Here is a 17440-nt window from a genome sequence, read left to right on the forward strand (position 1 = left end):
AAAATATAAAAAACATATTTTACATCAGTACATGAACCAATTAGTCACACTGAGTCTTACACCTTCTAAACACTTGGCATGTTATCTGAGGCAGCCAAAGTCATCATGGAGGTTTGACCAATCACACTGACTCTCTGATTTCATATAAACTACCACAGAGCACAGGACTTTGTGGATCATTGGCTTTCAACCAGGAATCTAATTGGATTGTATCTGTTTCAATCTGGGGAAATATGTTTATTTTCCTCTTTCGCACAATTTATTTATTTATTTGTAACATAATAATTGTTACTGCTTGCACTGTACTGCTGCCACAAAACAACAAATGCCAGTGCCACTGATAACAAACTCGACCATAATTCTCTCTCAGAGAGGAATAAGCAGTTGAAGTTTCAGGCAGAAATCCTTCAACAGGTCATAGAAAGTGTCTGGGTCCAAAATGTCGACTCTTTAATCTTCTGCAAAGATGCTGCCTGACCTGCTGAGTGACTCCAGCATTTTGTATGAGTTGCTCTGGGTTTCCAGCAAGTGCAGGAGCACTTGTGGTCTTTCTTCTTTTCCTGAAGGATTCTGCAGGTGTTGACAAAACTCCAAAAATTCACCACAGTGGCAATCATTGGAATCAAGTCAAACCAAGTTGTGTTTATTCAAAGTTATGATAAGTAAATTTATTACCAATGTACATATATGTCACGATATACAACCCGGAGATTCATTTTCTTGTGGGCGTACTCAATAAATCCATAACAGACTATAGACCATAATAGTCGGTGAAAGACCACACCAATGTGTCATACAGGTTAGTACATGTATGCACAAGTGCATTACAAAAATTACTTGCAGCAGCAAGAAAGATAAATCGCATAAGAGGCACAATATTCAGAAGAAAACCATAAATATAAATTATATCAGAATTGTACACAAAAGGACACAAGAACATTCACGTGCAAGCCTTGGCCACTGGTGATTGACAAGCTGTTCAATCAACCAGGCAGTGTAACTGAGCTTATCTGTAGGGGCTAACATCCATCCCAATGCAATAACTGTGATAACATTAGCTGTGAAAACCTTGCCTGCACTTCAGTGCAACAGCACATCAGAGATGATCACCTACTTGACTACAGGTTGAACCTGCCAGGTGTCCAATTCATGCAGTTCAAGTAAACACAACGCGAGTATCCTGAGAAGTTGTATCATGGCCTGGTACAGAAACACCAATGCCCAAGAATAGAAAAAGTGGTCCAACACAGGAAAAGATCTCCCTACCACTGGGCACACCTACAAGGAATGCTGCCACATGAAAGTAGCACCCATCAATCAAGGAACCCCACCACCCTGTGCAAAAGTCTCTCTTCTCACTGCTGCCATCGGGAAGGAGGTACAGGAGCTTTAGCTCCAACACTACAGGGTTCAAGAACAATTATTACCCTTCAACCACCAGGCTCCTGAACCAGCGTGGATAACTTCACTCATCTCAACACTAACTTATTCCGCAACCTATTGACTCACTTTCAAGGACTCGTGTTTTCAGTATTTGTTTATTAATTATTTGTTTTTCTTTTGTATTTGCAGTTTGACTTTTGCACATTAGTTGTTTGCCAGTCTTTGTGTGTAGTTTTTCATTGACTCTATTGTATTTCTATGTTCTACTGTGAAACCTGCAGAAAAATGAATCTCAGGGCAGAATATGGTGGCATACACATACAGTACCGTGCAAGGGAGGGAGGGAGGGAGAGAGGGAGAGAGAGGGGAGGGGGGAGGGGAGAGAGAGAGAGGGGGAGAGAGAGGGGAGAGAGAGGGAGGGAGGGAGAGAGAGAGAGCACACACACACGCTAGGGTGCCTCATACATTTGCACAGTACTGTATTTGTCGATATGGAGTGGAGAGTGATTTTGTAAATCTGGCAAAAGCAAAGCATGTTGGGAATGGCAAGGGTGGAGTGCCACGGGAGGTGTGTGGGACAGATGTGGGAGTGGCACAGGTGCAGACACACCCAGCCCTGAGACACCAGGCAAGGTCATTTGATTTCAAACGATTGGTTTGTTGATCATTACAGAATGTCTGTCTTATACTTCCCGTCCCCTCCCCTTCCCCTTTTTCCCAACCATGATTCCCCTCTCTCTGCCCTCTTCCAACTCTCAGTCCACAATGGAGTCCCATATCAGGATCAGGTTTATCATCACTCACGTATGTCATGAAATTAGATCTTTTTGCAGCAGCAGTACAGCGCTGTACATAAAATTACTACTGTACTGTGCAAAAGTCTTAAGCACCCGAGCTAGCCATATATATATATATATATATATATATATACACACACAGAGTATGGCTATCAGTACAGTATACAGTGCCTAAAACATTTGCATAGTACTGTACATACTTTGATAACAAATTTGCTTTGAACTTTGAAGATTTTATTCCATGACAAATCTCCGAAGAGGCAATTTTATGGAATTGAATGGAACACCTAAACTTTGTACAACTTGGCACTTTTTGAAAAAGACCACATCCAGTTAAAATGATTGCCTTGAATGACAGGTTCACATTCAACACTGATGCAAAAGGCATTCTTCGCAATAACAAAGACAGCTGTTAAAATGGCAACACTCCTTCAATTCCACACTGATGGCCTCAAATGCGATCAATCTTTTCTTTTTGTAAAATCTTCCACTGAAACCTTTAGGCGTTTATTACCTCAGCAAGAATATCTACTGCCCATTTCAACATAAGTGCCTCACTGTGGATTATTGATAGAGTGGGTTTAGTGAGGCATCTGGAGATGATACTTAAGTCTCTCTAATATCTCAATGCACAAACCATAAAAAATAGTAAGTTCAAACTCAAACAAGTGCTTCATCCGAGCAGAAAGGAAATACAGTACTCCTGCTCGTCTTGTTCTAACTTTCACCCTTCCCTCCCCACACTTCACTCCATCTGCTACTCAGTCTTTTTCTTTCCTTCTTTGCCTCCATCTATCATTCACCCGCCACTGTCTCCCAACTCCACTCCCTCTCCTCTCCTACCTGGCAGGATCTTTCTTCCCTCCTCAATCCATCTTGGGCTCCTGTCTCACCACTCTCCCTCTCCCCTTTATGCTGGCCACCTCCCCCCTCCCCTCCCGGTCTTGATAAAAGGTTAGTTACAGATATGTGTGGCACAGCAGTGTAATGGCCAGCACAGTGCTTTACGCTGCCAGCAATCGGGGTTGAGTTTCTGCCGCTGTCTGTGAGGAGTTTGCAGTTCTTCCCATGAGTGTGTGGGTTTCCTCCGGCTACTTGGGCTTCCTCCCACATTCCAACGATGTACAGCTCGGGGCTAGCAAGCTGTGGGTATGCTAGGTTGGCGCCAGAAATAACATCCTTGGTTAGTCCATACTTGTCTGCAGTTCAGGTCACTCCATTTCAAAGTTCAAAGTAAATTTATTATTAAAGTATGTTTACCTCACCTGGAGGTTCATTTTTTCATGGGCATTTACAAGAAATAAATAAAAACAATAGAATTTATGAAAAACTATACATGAAGACTGACAAACAACCAATGTGCAGAGGACAAGGCATTTAAGATTCAAGATAATTTAAGGTAATTTCCAGTAAAGGCATCCGTTAGTCTTGCGAGACCATGGATCTGCGCCTGGAAAGTCTTCACTCTCCAGGGTGCAGGCCTGGGCAAGGCTGTATGGAAGACCAGCAGTTGCCCATGCTGCAAGTCTCCCCTCTCCACGACACCGATGTTGTCCAAGGGAAGGGTATTAGGACCCACACAGCTTGGCACCAGTGTCGTCGCAGAGCAATGTGTGATTAAGTGCCTTGCTCAAGGACACAACACGTTGCCTCGGCTGGGGCTCGAACTCACGACCTTCAGGTAGCTAGTCCAATGCCTTAACCACTTGGCCACGTGCACAAGTGTAAAGGAGAACAAAAATAATTATTACTCTGGATAGAATGCAGCATAATAATAAAACAAAACATAATAAATAAAAATATATAAAATAGCCTATATGTATATAGGATATCATAAATATAATAAATACAGATTGCAAATAATAAATACATAAATAAATAATATTGATAACAGGAGTTGTAGAACTGTTAGAAGTGAGTGATAGGTTGTGAAATCAGTTCAATGTTGACGTTGGTGAAGTTATCCACGCTGGTTCAGAAGTCTAAGGGTTGAAAGGTAATAAATGTTCCTGAACCAGGTCCTGTGGGACCTAAGGCTCTTGCACCTTCTCCCCAAAGGCAGCAGTGAGGAAGAATTTGGAGGCTTTGAAATGGGTACAGAAGTGGTTTACTAGGATGCTGCCTGGGATGCTTCCTGCCTGTGGCCATCAAACTTTACAACTCCTCCCTTGGAGGGTCAGACACCCTGAGCCAATAGGCTGATCTTGGACTTATTTCATAATTTACTGGCATAATTTACATATTACTATTTAACTATTTATGGTTCTATTACTATTTATTATTGATGGTGCAACTGTAACGAAAACCAATTTCCCCCGGGATCAATAAAGTATGACTATGATTATTAGAAGTCCTGCAGATGCTGGAAATCCAGAGCAACACACACAAAATGCTGGAGGAATTCAGCAGGTCAGGTAGGATCAATGGAAATGAATAAACAGTTGATGTTTTGGGCAAAGGCCCTTTATCAGGACTGGAAAGAAAGGGGGAAGAAGACAGAATCAGGTGGGGGGGGGAGGGGAAGGAGGACAAGCTAGAATGTGATAGGTGAAGCCAGGTGGGTGGGTGAGGGCAGGGAAATGAAGTAAGAGGCTGAGAGGTGATATTTGGCAAAGACGTAGGGCGAGAGAAGAAGAAATCTGACAGGTGAGGAGAGTGGACCATGGGAGAAAAGGAAGAAGGAAGGACACCAGAGAGAGGTAATACACACGTGAGGAGAAGAGGTAAGAGGCCAGAGTGGGAAATAGAAGAGGGAAAAATTACCAGAAGGAGAAATGAATGTCTAGGGATCTAGAGCAGCAGCTGGATGACCTTCGGCTTATATGGGAGAGTGAGGATATAATTGATCAAAGTTAGTCACCCCGAAGTTGCAGGACACGAGTAGCTGGCTGACCTACTTTAATAGGCACCCCTGTGGCCATTCCCCTTAAAAACAAGTATACCGCTTTGGATACTTTTGTGGGGGAATGCCACAAAGAGCGGGTTACTGGCACTAAGCACGAGTCCGTGGTGTAGAAGGGAAGAAGAGAGAAGAAGGGAGTGGTAGTGATAGGGGGCTTGATAGTGAGGGGAACAGACAGGAGATTCTGTGGATGTGAACAGGACTCCAGGATGGTATGTTGTCTCCCAGGTGCCAGGGTCAAGGATGTCTCAGATCGCGCACACAACATTTTGGAGAGGGGGAGGGAGCAGCCAGATGTCTTATTGGTACCAATGACATAGGAAGGAAAAGCAATGAGGTCCCAAAAGGAGAATTTAGAGAGCTAGGTAGAAAGTCGAGAAGCAGGACCTCCAAGATAGTAATTTCTGGATTGTTGCCTGTGCCACACGCCAGTGAGGGTAGAAAAAGGATGATCTGGCAGATAAATGCGTGGCTGAGAAGCTAGTTTCGGGGGCAGGGCTTCAGGTTCTTGGATCATTGGGAAATCTTCTGGGGGAGGCATGACCTGTTCAAAACTGACGGGTTGCACCTGAACCTGAGGAGGACCAATATTTTCACAGGCAGGTTTGTTAGAGCTGTTGGGGAGGATTAAACTAGTTTGGCCGGGGGGTGGGAACTGGAGTGAAGGGACTCAGGAAAGGACGCAAAAAAAAGTAAAGATTGTCAGATTGTCAGGAAGGACAGGCAGGTAATGGGACTTAGTTGCAGCCAACAGGCTGAGTATCAAATCATGAGGGCCACGGTCAGAAAGGATGGCAAATACAGGTACTCAAGATGTTGTATCTAAATGTGTGTAGTGTAAGAAATAAGATAGATGATCTTGTTGCACTATTACAGATTGTCAGGTATAATGTTGTAGCCATCATTGAATTGTGACTGAAGGATGGCTGTAGCTGGGAGCTAAATTTCCAAGATTACACATTATATTGGAGGGATAGGAAGGTAGGCAGAGAAGGTGGTGTGGCTGTACTGGTAAAAAATGGCATCAAATCAGTAGAAAGATGTGACATAGGATCGGAAGATGTTGAATCCCTTCTGGGTTGAGTTAAGAAACTGCAAGGGTAAAAGAATGTTGATGGTAGTTATATACAGGCCTCCCACCAGTGGCTGGGAGGTGGACAACAGGTTACAACAGGAAATAGAAAAGGCAAGTCAAAAGGGCAATCTCATGGTAGTCATGGGAGATTTTAACATGCAGGTTGATTGGGAAAATCAGATTGGTAATGGATCTCAGGAGAGTGAGTTTGTTGAATGCCTAAGAGATGGCTTTTTAGAGCAGTTTGTTGTTCAGCCTACGAGGGGATCAGCTATACTGAATTTGGTGTTATGTAATGAACCAGAGGCGATTAGGGAGCTTAAGGTTAAAGAACCCTTAGGAACCAGTGATCACAATATGATTGTGTTCAACTTGAAATTTGATAGGGAGTAAGTAAAGTCTGATGTAGCAGTATTTCAGTGGAGTAAGGGGAATTTGCAGTGGTGTGAGAAAGGAGTTGGCCAAAGTAAATTGGAAGGAGCTGCTGGCAGGGATGTCAGCAGAGCAGCAATGGTGTGTGTTTCTAGGAATAATGAGGAAATACTCAAATGGTAAAATAGTACAACCATGGCTGACAACGGAAGTCAAAGTTATTGTAAAAGCAAAAGAAAGGGCATATAACAAAGCAACAATTAGTGGGAAGATAGTGGATTGGGATGTTTTTAAAAACCTTCAGAGAGCAACTAAAAAAACATTAGAAGGGAAAAGATGAAATATGAAAGCAAGCTAGCAAATGGTATCAAAATGGGTAGAAAAAGTTTTTTCAAGTATGTTACAAAATAAAAGAGAAATGAGAGTGGATATAGGACCGCTAGAAAATGAGGCAGGAGAAATTATCACAGGAGACAAGGAGATGGCTGATGAACTAAATGAGTATTTTGTGTCATTCTTCACTATGGAAGACACTAGCAGTATGCCTGATGTTGTAATGTGTGAAGGAAGAGAAGTGGGTGCAGTTACTGTTACAAGAGAGAAGATGCTCAAAAAGCTGAAAGATCTAAAGGTACATAACTCACCCAGACCAGATGAACTGCACCCTAGGATTCTGAAAGAGGTAGCGTTAGAGATTGTGGCGGCATTAGAAATGATCTTTCAAAAATCATTGGACTCTGGCATGGTGCCAGAGGACTGAAAAATTCCAAATGTTACTCCATACTTTTAGAAAGGAGGAAGGCAGCAGAAAGGAAATTATAGACCAGTTAGCCTGACCTCAGTGGTTGGGAAGATGTTAGGAGTCAATTGCTAAGGATGAGGCGATGGAGTACTTGGTGACACAGGACAAGCCAGTACAGTCAGCATGGTTTCCTTAAAATCCCGCCTGATGAACTTGTTGGAATTCTTTGAGGAGATTACAAGTAGGACAGATAAAGAGGATGCAGTGGATGCTGTATATTTGGACTTTCAGAAGGCCCTTGACAAGGTGCCACACATGAGGCTGCTTACCAAGTTAAGAGCCCATGGTATTACAGGAAAGTTACTAACATGGTTAGAGCATGGGCTTATTGGTAGGAGGCAGCAAGTGGGAATACAAGGATCCTCTTTTAGTTGGCTGTGAGTGACTAGTGGTGTTCTGCAGGGATCAGTGTTGGGACCGCTTCTTTTTATGCTATATATAAATGATTTAGATGATGGAATAGATGACTTTATTGCCAAGATTGCAGATGATACAAAGATTGGTGGAGGGGCAGATAGTTTTGAGGAAAAAGGATGATTCCAGGAATGGAAGGGTTATCATACGAGGAACGTTTAATGGCTTTGGATCTGTACTTACTGGAATTCAGGATGAGGGGGGATCTTATAGAAACCTTTCAAATGATGAAAGGTCTAGACAGAGTAGATGTGGAAAGGATGCTTCCCATGGTGGGAGAGTCTAGGACAAGAGGGCACAGCCTCAAGATAGAGGGGAGCCCTTTCAAAACAGAAATGTGGAGAGTGGTAATGCTTAAGAGGGATGTGCGGGGCAAATTTTCTTGTATGGAGAGCGGTAGGTGACTGGAATGGACTGCCAGAGTTAGGGGGTGGGAAGAGAGTGGTGGAAGCAGATACAAGCAAATGGTGGTTCTATGTTGTACTGTTTGATATTCCTCTGTATCGTTTAATGATTTATTTGTTGGAGCACAGAACAGTGAGAAGCTGACCATGTACACCAGGAAGGCCAAGGTTCAAAGTTCAATCCATGGTAGCTTTCTAGTGGGAAGAGTTTCTGCAGTCAAGGAGGAGATAAATAAATCCACTCTGGCCTTTGTTCATTTCTCCAGGATATGCTCCAGTTACAATGACTCAGGATAGGATGAATGACCCTCTGGGTGCATGAATCAGTGAGACCGATGCTCAAGGCCTAATGTTCGGGGTCCCTCATCAGCAAGTCTGGAACTTGAGGACTATTGTCTGGTGATCAGTAGGTCCTGTAGTTGTTGTCGAAGGTCAATCAGAAGGCTGGGAGCCGAGGCCTGATGGCTGGAGCCCCAAATCTTCCAATCCCTGTGAGACTGCTGGGAAAGTCAAAGGGCCAATGTCTGTGAGGCTGAGGCTGTCTGCTGTAAGCTGGAGGCCGAAGATGGCCTGTCCCAGGGTTAGAGGAGTGCGAGTGCGAGTGAGTGTGAATGTGTGTGAGAGTGTGTGAGAATGTGTGAGAACACATGAGAGTGACAGAGCTGGAATGTGCAGCAACAGTTGTGAGCTGCCCCCAGCACACTCTTGGGTGTGTTGGTTGTTAATGCAAAATATGCATTTCATTATATAATTCAATGCACAAGTGATAAATAAATTTCCGTCTTGATCCTATAAGATTTTGGTGCTCCCACAGTTAAGCAGTCCACTAATCCTAAAAGACCGACCCCAACTATAAACACAAGAGCTTCTGCAGATCCTGGAAAACCAAATCCTCACACACAAAATGCTGGAGGAACTCAGCAGGTCAGGCAGCATCTATGGAAATGAATAAACAGTCGACGTTTCGGGCTGAGACCCTTCATCAGGACTGAAAAGGAAGGGGGAATACACCACGGGGGGGGGAGAGGGGAAGGAGGATAACGAGAAGGTGATGGGTGAAGACACGTGGGTAAGAAAGGTAAAGGGCAGGAGAGGAAGGAATCTGATAGAAGAGGAGAGTGGACCATAGGAGGAAGGGGAGGACTATACCTCAGCCCCAATTATAAATGGTTATTTGGATTAACTTCTGTTAAACCACAAGCATGTCCCAACAGGTCGAAGAGGAGGGAAGAGGTTTGATCGGATGGAAACGCAATTATGGCTAGGCCAGTCCCTCAGTGAAATCTTGTTAGTTTTAATGTCAGGAGTGGGGAAAAGGCATCTTTCATTCTTAGTGCCAAGCACGTACAAGAGCATTGGCTCCCAGTCGTCCTCACCTCAGTTCACTGTTGTCAGTGCAAACAAGTGCACAAAGATGAGTGGAACTTCCGAGCTCTGCTCTTGATGCATTGAGCACCGGTGATAACAGACCGATCCCTCAGTCTTGGAAAGCGCGCAGGCACTGAAACCTAAATCCGAAGCGTTGACGCATGCACCGCTCCCTTCCCTGTTTGGTTTGGGCTGTCAGTCTCCGTTCTGCCTGACTCTGAGTTTCTGATTTCTCTTCAATTCTCATTATTCTCCACATTTCCCTGCAGAGAAGTCTGATGGAGTTTAGGAAACTCTCTCACAGGCTGAGGATTAGTTCAGTCTGGTGTAGCATGAAATGAATTTTACTTGACATTACTGCAGCCTTGTACAATGATTGGGTGCCTATTGAGTCCCAAGTAATCTTAGAATAGATTTCACAAAATAATCTACTGTAAATGCCAGCAATACCTTGCCAGCTCTCCCAAGGGAACAACAATGCAACTAATTTGTCTTGCCCCAGAAAAGTTTCACAAAGCAACAATGAACTGTTTCACATGAATCCTTATAATAGGTTTCTCCACCATAAAAGTGTCTCTAAGCAACTGCGGCCTTCGTTGATAAAACATTGATTCCCCATTCTCCTGCCTCCGTAGGATCTACCGTGGTTAGTAAGTTTTTTGTAACCTCAAGGTTTGTGGTATTGATTGTCCAGTTGGTTTAAATTCAACCTTTTGTTTATTTTTTTGGCGGTTAACTCTTAAGGTGCAATCACAGTGTGGAATGGGGGAGTGGGGGGCACTTAGAGTGTCAAACTTTATCAGAGTAAATGATTCAGAATAAATTATTTTATCATATGTTCATCGAAACATATACTCGAGGCCACTGTACTAGATACATCCTGTACCTGATAAAGTACCCATTGAGTGTATGTTCATGGACTTCTGCTGCTCTAGTCTACCCACTTTAAGCCTTCAAGTGTTGTGCATTCAGAGATGCCCTTCTGCACATCACTGTTGTAGTGCGTAGTTATTTGAGAAACTTTTGCCTTCCTGTCAGCTTGAACCAGTCTGGCCATTCTCCTCTGACCTCTCATTAACAAGATGTTTTCACCCACAGAACAGCCGCTCACCGGACTTTTTCTTTTCTGATTCTTACACCATTCTCTGTAGAGGTTGTTGTGACTGAAAATCCAAGGAGATCAGCAGTTTCTGAGATACTCAAACCACCCTGTCCGGCACCAACAAACATTCCACGATCAAAGACACTTAGATCACATTCCTTCCCCATTCTGGTGTTTGTCTGGAACAACAACTGAACTTCTTAACCATGTCTGCATGCTTTTATGCATTGAGTTGCTGCCATATGATTGGCTGATTAGATATTTGCATAACTAGCAGGCGTACCTAATAAAGTGGCCACTGAGTGCACAGTGAAATGTATCATTTGCATTAACCACCAGCACAACCCGCAAGTGACACCACACATTCCAGCGTCAATACCTCAAATTTCAGCACTGGCGTCACGCATTCCTTTTTCCTGCCTCCTGCCAAAGTGTGAGGGTGTGTGTGTGTGTAGGACTGAGTGTGTATGCCAACCTTGCCACATAAATGGTAAAGGACTGTCAGGCTGGGGTAGGGTGGGATGGGGGCTCCCTTAAAGTCTGACATCCTTAAAAGTGATCAGCATCATAAAGTGGGGGAGGTTTCCCCATTGGACACATCCCATTTCACGAGAAACACACACAAAACCCTAACCCTAACAAGCAGCATAGACCAAGGAGAATCAGTGAATGTTAGAACCACAGAACACCACAGCACAGAAAACAGGCCATTCAGCCCTTCTAGTCTGTGCCGAAACTTTATTCCGCTAGTCCCATTGACCTGCACCCAGTCCATAACCCTTCAGATCTCTCTCGTCCACGTACCTATCCAATTTATTCTTAAAACTTACGAGTGAGCCCGCATTTACCACGTCAGATGGCCACTCATTCCACACTCCCACCACTCTCTGAGTGAAGAAGTTCCCCCTAAACCTTTCCCCTTTCACCCTAAATATGCGTTTTTGCGGAGGAGCTGCCTTTCTGAACGATGACGTCACTGGAACCCCCTGTTCAATGTTCTATGTTCTATGAACTTCCTCACTCAGAGAGTGGTGGGAGTGTGGAACAAGCTGCCATCTGACGTGGTAACTGCAAGCTCACTCGTAAGTTTTCAGAATAAATTGGATAGATACATGGATGGGTGAGTTCTGGAGGGTTATGGACTGGGTGCAGGTCAATGGGAAGAGCAGAATAAAGATTTGGCACAGACTAGAAGGGCCGAATGGCCTGTTTTCTGTGCTGTAGTGTTCTATGGTTCTAATCAGCCCTTGGCTGTCCAAATACTTGTATATCCGATCTCTGAGAACACCTTCCAATGTTGTGCACTTGGATTTTCAGAAGGCTTTTGACAAGGTGCCATGCAGAAGGCTGCAATAACAAGATAAGAGCCCATAGTCTTGCAGGAAGGATACTAACATGGATAGAGCATTGGCTAATTGGCAACAGGCAAAGACTGGGAATAAAGGGGGCCTCTTCTGATTGACTGCCAGTGAGCAGTGGTTTTCCACAGGGGTTGGTACTGGGACTGCTTTTTTTAATGTTGTTTGTCAATGATTTGGATGATGGAATTGATGGCCTTGTGGCTAAGTTTGTGGATGATACGGAGTTAGGTGGAGGGTCAGGTAGTACTGAGAAAGCAGGTAGGCTGAAGAAGGATGTGGACAGTTTAGAAGAACGGGCAAAGAAGTGGCAGATAGAATGCAGTGTCGAGAAGTGTAAGGTCATGCACTTTGGTAGAAGAAATAAGGGCATAGACCACTTTCTAAGTAGGGAGAAAGTTCAGAAATCTGGAGTACAAAGGGACTTGAGAGTCCTCATGCGGGATTCCATAAAGGTTATCTTGTAGATTGAGTCAGTGATGAGGAAGATAAATGCAAAGTTAATATTCATTTTGAGAGAATATAAAACAAGGATGTGATGCTGAGGATTTATAAGGCACTAGTGAGTATTGTGTGCAATTTTGGGCCTCTTATTGAAGAAAAGACGGGCTGACATTATAGAGGTTTCCAAGAAATTTCACAAAAATGGTTCTTGGAATGAAAGGCTAATCATATGAAGATCTTTTGATGGCTCTAGTTCTGTACTTGCTAGAATTTGGAAAAATTCAGGGGCGATCTCATTGAAACCTATTGAATGTCCATAAGACCATAAGACAAAGGAGCAGAAGTAGGCCATTCAGCCAGTCGAGTCTGCTCTGCTATTTTATCATGAGCTGATCCATTTTCTCCTATTTAGTCCCACTCCCCCGCCTTCTCACCATAACCTTTGATGCCCTGGCTACTCAGATACCTATCAGTCTCTGCCTTAACTATACCCAATGACTTGGCCTCCACTGCTGCCCGTGGCAACAAATTCCATAGATTCACCACCCTCTGACTAAAAAAATTTCTTTGCATTTCTGTTCTGACTGGGCGCCATTCAATCCTTAAGTCATGCCCTCTCGTACTAGACTCCCCCATCATGGGAAACAACTTTGCCACATCCACTCTGTCCATGCCTTTTAACATTCAAAATGTTTCTATGAGGTCTCCCCTCATTCTTCTAAACTCCAAGGAATACAGTCCAAGAGCGGACAAACGTTCCTCATATGTTAACCCTCTCATTCCCGGAATCATCCTAGTGAATCTTCTCTGTACCCTCTCCAACGTCAGCACATCCTTTCTTAAATAAGGAGACCAAAACTGCCCACAGTACACCAAGTAAGGTCTCACCAGCGCCTTATAGAGCCTCAACATCACATCCCTGCTCCTATACTCTATTCCTCCAGAAATGAATGCCAACATTGCATTTGCCTTCTTCACTACTGACTCAACCTGGAGGTTAACTTTAAGGGGATCCTGTACGAGGACTCCCAAGTCCCGTTGCATCTCAGAACTTTGAATTCTTTCCCCATTTAAATAATAGTCTGCCCATTTATTTTTTTCTGCCAAAGTGCATAACCATACACTTTCCAACATTGTACTTCATTTGCCACTTCTCTGCCCATTCTTCTAATCTATCCAAGTCTCTCTGCAGACTCTCTGTTTCCTCAGCACTACCAGCCCCTCCACCTATCTTCGTATCGTCAGCAAACTTAGCCACAAAGCCATCTATTCCATAATCCAAATCGTTGATGTACAATGTAAAAAGAAGCGGCCCCAACTCTGATCCCTGTGGAACACCACTGGTAACCGGCAGCCAACCAGAATAGGATCCTTTTATTCCTGCTCTCTGTTTCCTGCCGAATGTCGAAAGGTCTCGACAGAATGGATGTGGAGAGGATGTCTTCTATAGTGAGGGAGTCTAGCACAAGAAGGCACCAACCTCGGAATAGTGGTACGTCTATTAAGAATGAAGATCAGGAGGAATTTCTCCAGCCAGAGGGTGGTGAATCTGTGGAATTTGATGCGACGGGTGCCTAAGAAGTCATGTCATTGGGTATTTTTAAGGCAGAGCTTGATAGGACTCTTGATAAGTCAGGGTATGAAAGGTTATGGGGAGAAGGCAGAAGAATGGGTTTGAGAGGGAAATGGATCAGTCATGATCAATTGGTGGAACAGATGTAATGGGCTGAATGGCCTATTTCTGCTCCTGTGTCTTATGGTCTAAAATGCTGTAGGAACTCAGCAGGTCAGGCAGCATCTATGGAGTCGAAAAATGCGTGCTCACTTCTAACATTTAAGAAAAACTTAGACAGGTATATGGATGAGAGGTGTATGGAAGTGATATGGTCCAGGTGCAGGTCAGTGGGACTAGGCAGAAAAATAGTTTGGCACAGCCAAGAAAGGCCAAAAGGCCTGTTTCTGTGCTGTAATGTTTCTGTGGTTTCTATGGTTTCAGGCTGAGACCCTTCATCAGGACTGGAAAGGGGGGGGGAAGAGTGCAATTTGGTAGGTGATAGGTGACACAAGGTGAGGGGGAAGGTGGGTAGATGGGGGGGGAGTTCACATGAGAATATGGGAGGTGATAAGTGGAAGATGTAAACGCTGAAGAAGGAATCCAATCGGAGAGAACAGAAGACGATGGAATAAAAGGAAGGGGACAGGGAACTGAGGAGATGATGGGCAGGTCATGAGGATGGGGAGGAGAGATAAAGGTGTGAGAAGGCCACTAGAATGAAGGAAAATCAAAAAGATGGTGGTGGGGGAAACAAGGTGAGTGCTTACCATTTCAAGCATGCTTCTGGGTGTATAAACACAGTCACTAATTTGGCCAATTTCAGTTTTTTTCTGGGGGATCTAATCGCACATTGTTTTGGTTCCTCCACAGCTTAGTTTGTTTAGTAAAACCTGTCTAATTATTCTATTGTCTCCTGCTTTCTTTTTTTGGTCATCAAGTTAGCTTGGATTTTCTTAAACCAGATAGAAACTTTAGTCAGACAGACGCTTGGATTATTTTGTAAATTCCGGTTGCAGAAGGAGGGATGTGGAGAGGATTCCAGGCAGAACAGAATGCTGCCTGTTAAAAGGGAAATGAGTGAAAAGGAAAGGTTGGATGGATTTGGCTTGTTCTTTCAGGAGTGTTGGAGGCTGAGGGGAGATCTGCTAGAGATATTTAAAATTATGAGAAGTATTGATATGGTAGACAGTCACAATCTTTTCCCAGGGTAGGAATACCAGAGAGAAAAAAACAACATAGAAAATAGGTGCAGGATTAGGCCATTCAGCCCTTCGAGCCTGCACCAGCATTCAGTATGATCATGGCTGATCATCCAACTCAGAACCCTGTACCAGCCTTCCCTCCATACCCCCTGATCCCTTTAGCCACAAGGGCCATATCTAACTCCCTCTTAAATATAGCCAATGAACTGGCCTCAACTATTTCCTGTGGCAGAGAATTCCATAGATTCACCACTCTCTGTGTGAAGAAGTTTTTCCTAATCTCGGTCCTAAAAGGCTTCCCCTTTATCCTCAAACTGTGACCCCTCGTTCTGGACTTCCCCAACATCGGGAACAACCTTCCTGCATCTAGCCTGTCCAATCCCTTTAGGGATTGTACAACTGCAGTAGTACCTCCCTGCTCCTGTACTTGAATCCTCTTGCTATGAATGCCAGCATACCACTCGCCTTTTTCACCGCCTGCTGTACTTGCATGCCCACTTTCAATGACCGGTGTATAATGACACCCAGGTCTCGTTGCACCTCCCCTTTTCCTAATCGGTCACCATTCAGATAATAATCTGTTTTCCTGTTTTTGCCACCAAAGTGTATAACCTCATATTTATCCACATTAAATTGCATCTGCCACGAATTTGCCCACTCACCTAACCTATCCAAGTCACCCTGCATCCACTTAGCATCCTCCTCACAGCTAACACTGCCGCCCAGCTTCGTGTCATCCGCAAACTTGGAGATGCTGCATTTAATTCCCTCATCTAAGTCATTAATATATATTGTAAACAACTGGGGTCCCAGCACTGAGCCTTGTGGTACCCCACTAGTCACTGCCTGCCATTCTGAAAAGGTCCCGTTTATTCCCACTCTTTGTTTCCTGTCTGCCAACCAATTCTCTATCCACATCAATACCTTACCCCCAATACCATGTGCTTTAAGTTTGCACACTAATCTCCTGTGTGGGACCTTGTTAAAAGCCTTTTGAAAATCCAAATATACCACATCCACTGGTTCTCCCCTATCCACTCTACTAGTTACATCCTCAAAGAATTCTATGAGATTCGTCAGACATGATTTTCCTTTCACAAATCCATGCTGACTTTGTCCGATGATTTCACTGCTTTCCAAATGTGCTGTTATCACATCTTCAATAACTGACTTTAGCATTTTCCCCACCACCGATGTTAGGCTAACCGGTCTATAATTCCCCGGTTTCTCTCTCCCTCCTTTTTTAAACACTGGGGTTACACTAGACACCCTCCAATCCTCAGGAACTAGTCCAGAATCTAAAGAGTTTTGAAAAATTATCACTAATGCATCCACTATTTCTTGGGCTACTTCCTTAAGCACTCTGGGATGCAGACCATCTGACCCTGGGGATTTATCTGCCTTTAATCCCTTCAATTTACCTAACACCACTTCCCTACTAACATGTATTTCCCTCAGTTCCTCCATCTCACTGGACCCCTCTGTCCCCTACTATTTCCAGAAGATTAGTGAAGACAGAACCAAAGTCGTTATTCAATTGGTCTGCCATGTCCTTGCTCCCCATAATCAATTCACCTGTTTCTGTCTGTAGGGGACCTACATTTGTCTTAACCAATCTTTTTCTTTTCACATATCTATAAAAACTTTTACAGTCAGTTTTTATGTTCCCTGCCAGTTTTTTCCCATAATCTTTTTTCCCCTTCCTAATTAAGCCCTTTGTCCTCCTCTGCTGGACTCTGAATTTCTCCCAGTCCTCAGGTGAGCCACTTTTTCTGGCTAATTTGTATGCTTCTTCTTTGGAATTGTTACTATTCCTAATTTCCCTTGTCAACCACGGGTGCACCACCTTCCTTGATTTATTCTTTTGCCAAACTGGGATGAACAATTGTTGTAGTTCATCCATGCGATCTTTAAATGCTTGCCATTGCATATCCACCATCAACCCTTTAAGTGTCATTTGCCAGTCTATCTCATAGCTTCAAAGTTACCCTTCTTTAAGTTCAGAACCTTTGTTTCTGAATTAACTATGTCACTCTCCATCTTAATGAAGAATTCCACCATATTATAGTCACTCTTACCCAAGGGGCCTCTCACGACAAGATTGCTAATTAACCCTTCCTCATTGCTCACTACTCAGTCTAGAATAGCCTGCTCTCTAGTTGGTTCCTCGACATGTTGGTTCAAAAAACCACCTCGCATACATTCCAAGAAATCCTCTTCCTCAGCACCCTTACCAATTTGGTTCACCCAATCTATATTTAG

General features: G+C 43.8%; 1 protein-coding gene across 5 annotated transcripts in view; it reads right to left on the reverse strand.

Moving 5' to 3' along the window:
- The window catches only part of dpp6a (dipeptidyl-peptidase 6a), a 1586533-nt gene that overhangs the window by 270397 nt on the left and 1298696 nt on the right, over window positions 1–17440 (reverse strand). The gene's annotated exons all lie outside the window — the stretch shown is intronic.

This window comes from Mobula hypostoma, chromosome 3 (genome assembly GCF_963921235.1).
Source record: "Mobula hypostoma chromosome 3, sMobHyp1.1, whole genome shotgun sequence".
Classification (NCBI taxonomy): domain Eukaryota; kingdom Metazoa; phylum Chordata; class Chondrichthyes; order Myliobatiformes; family Myliobatidae; genus Mobula; species Mobula hypostoma.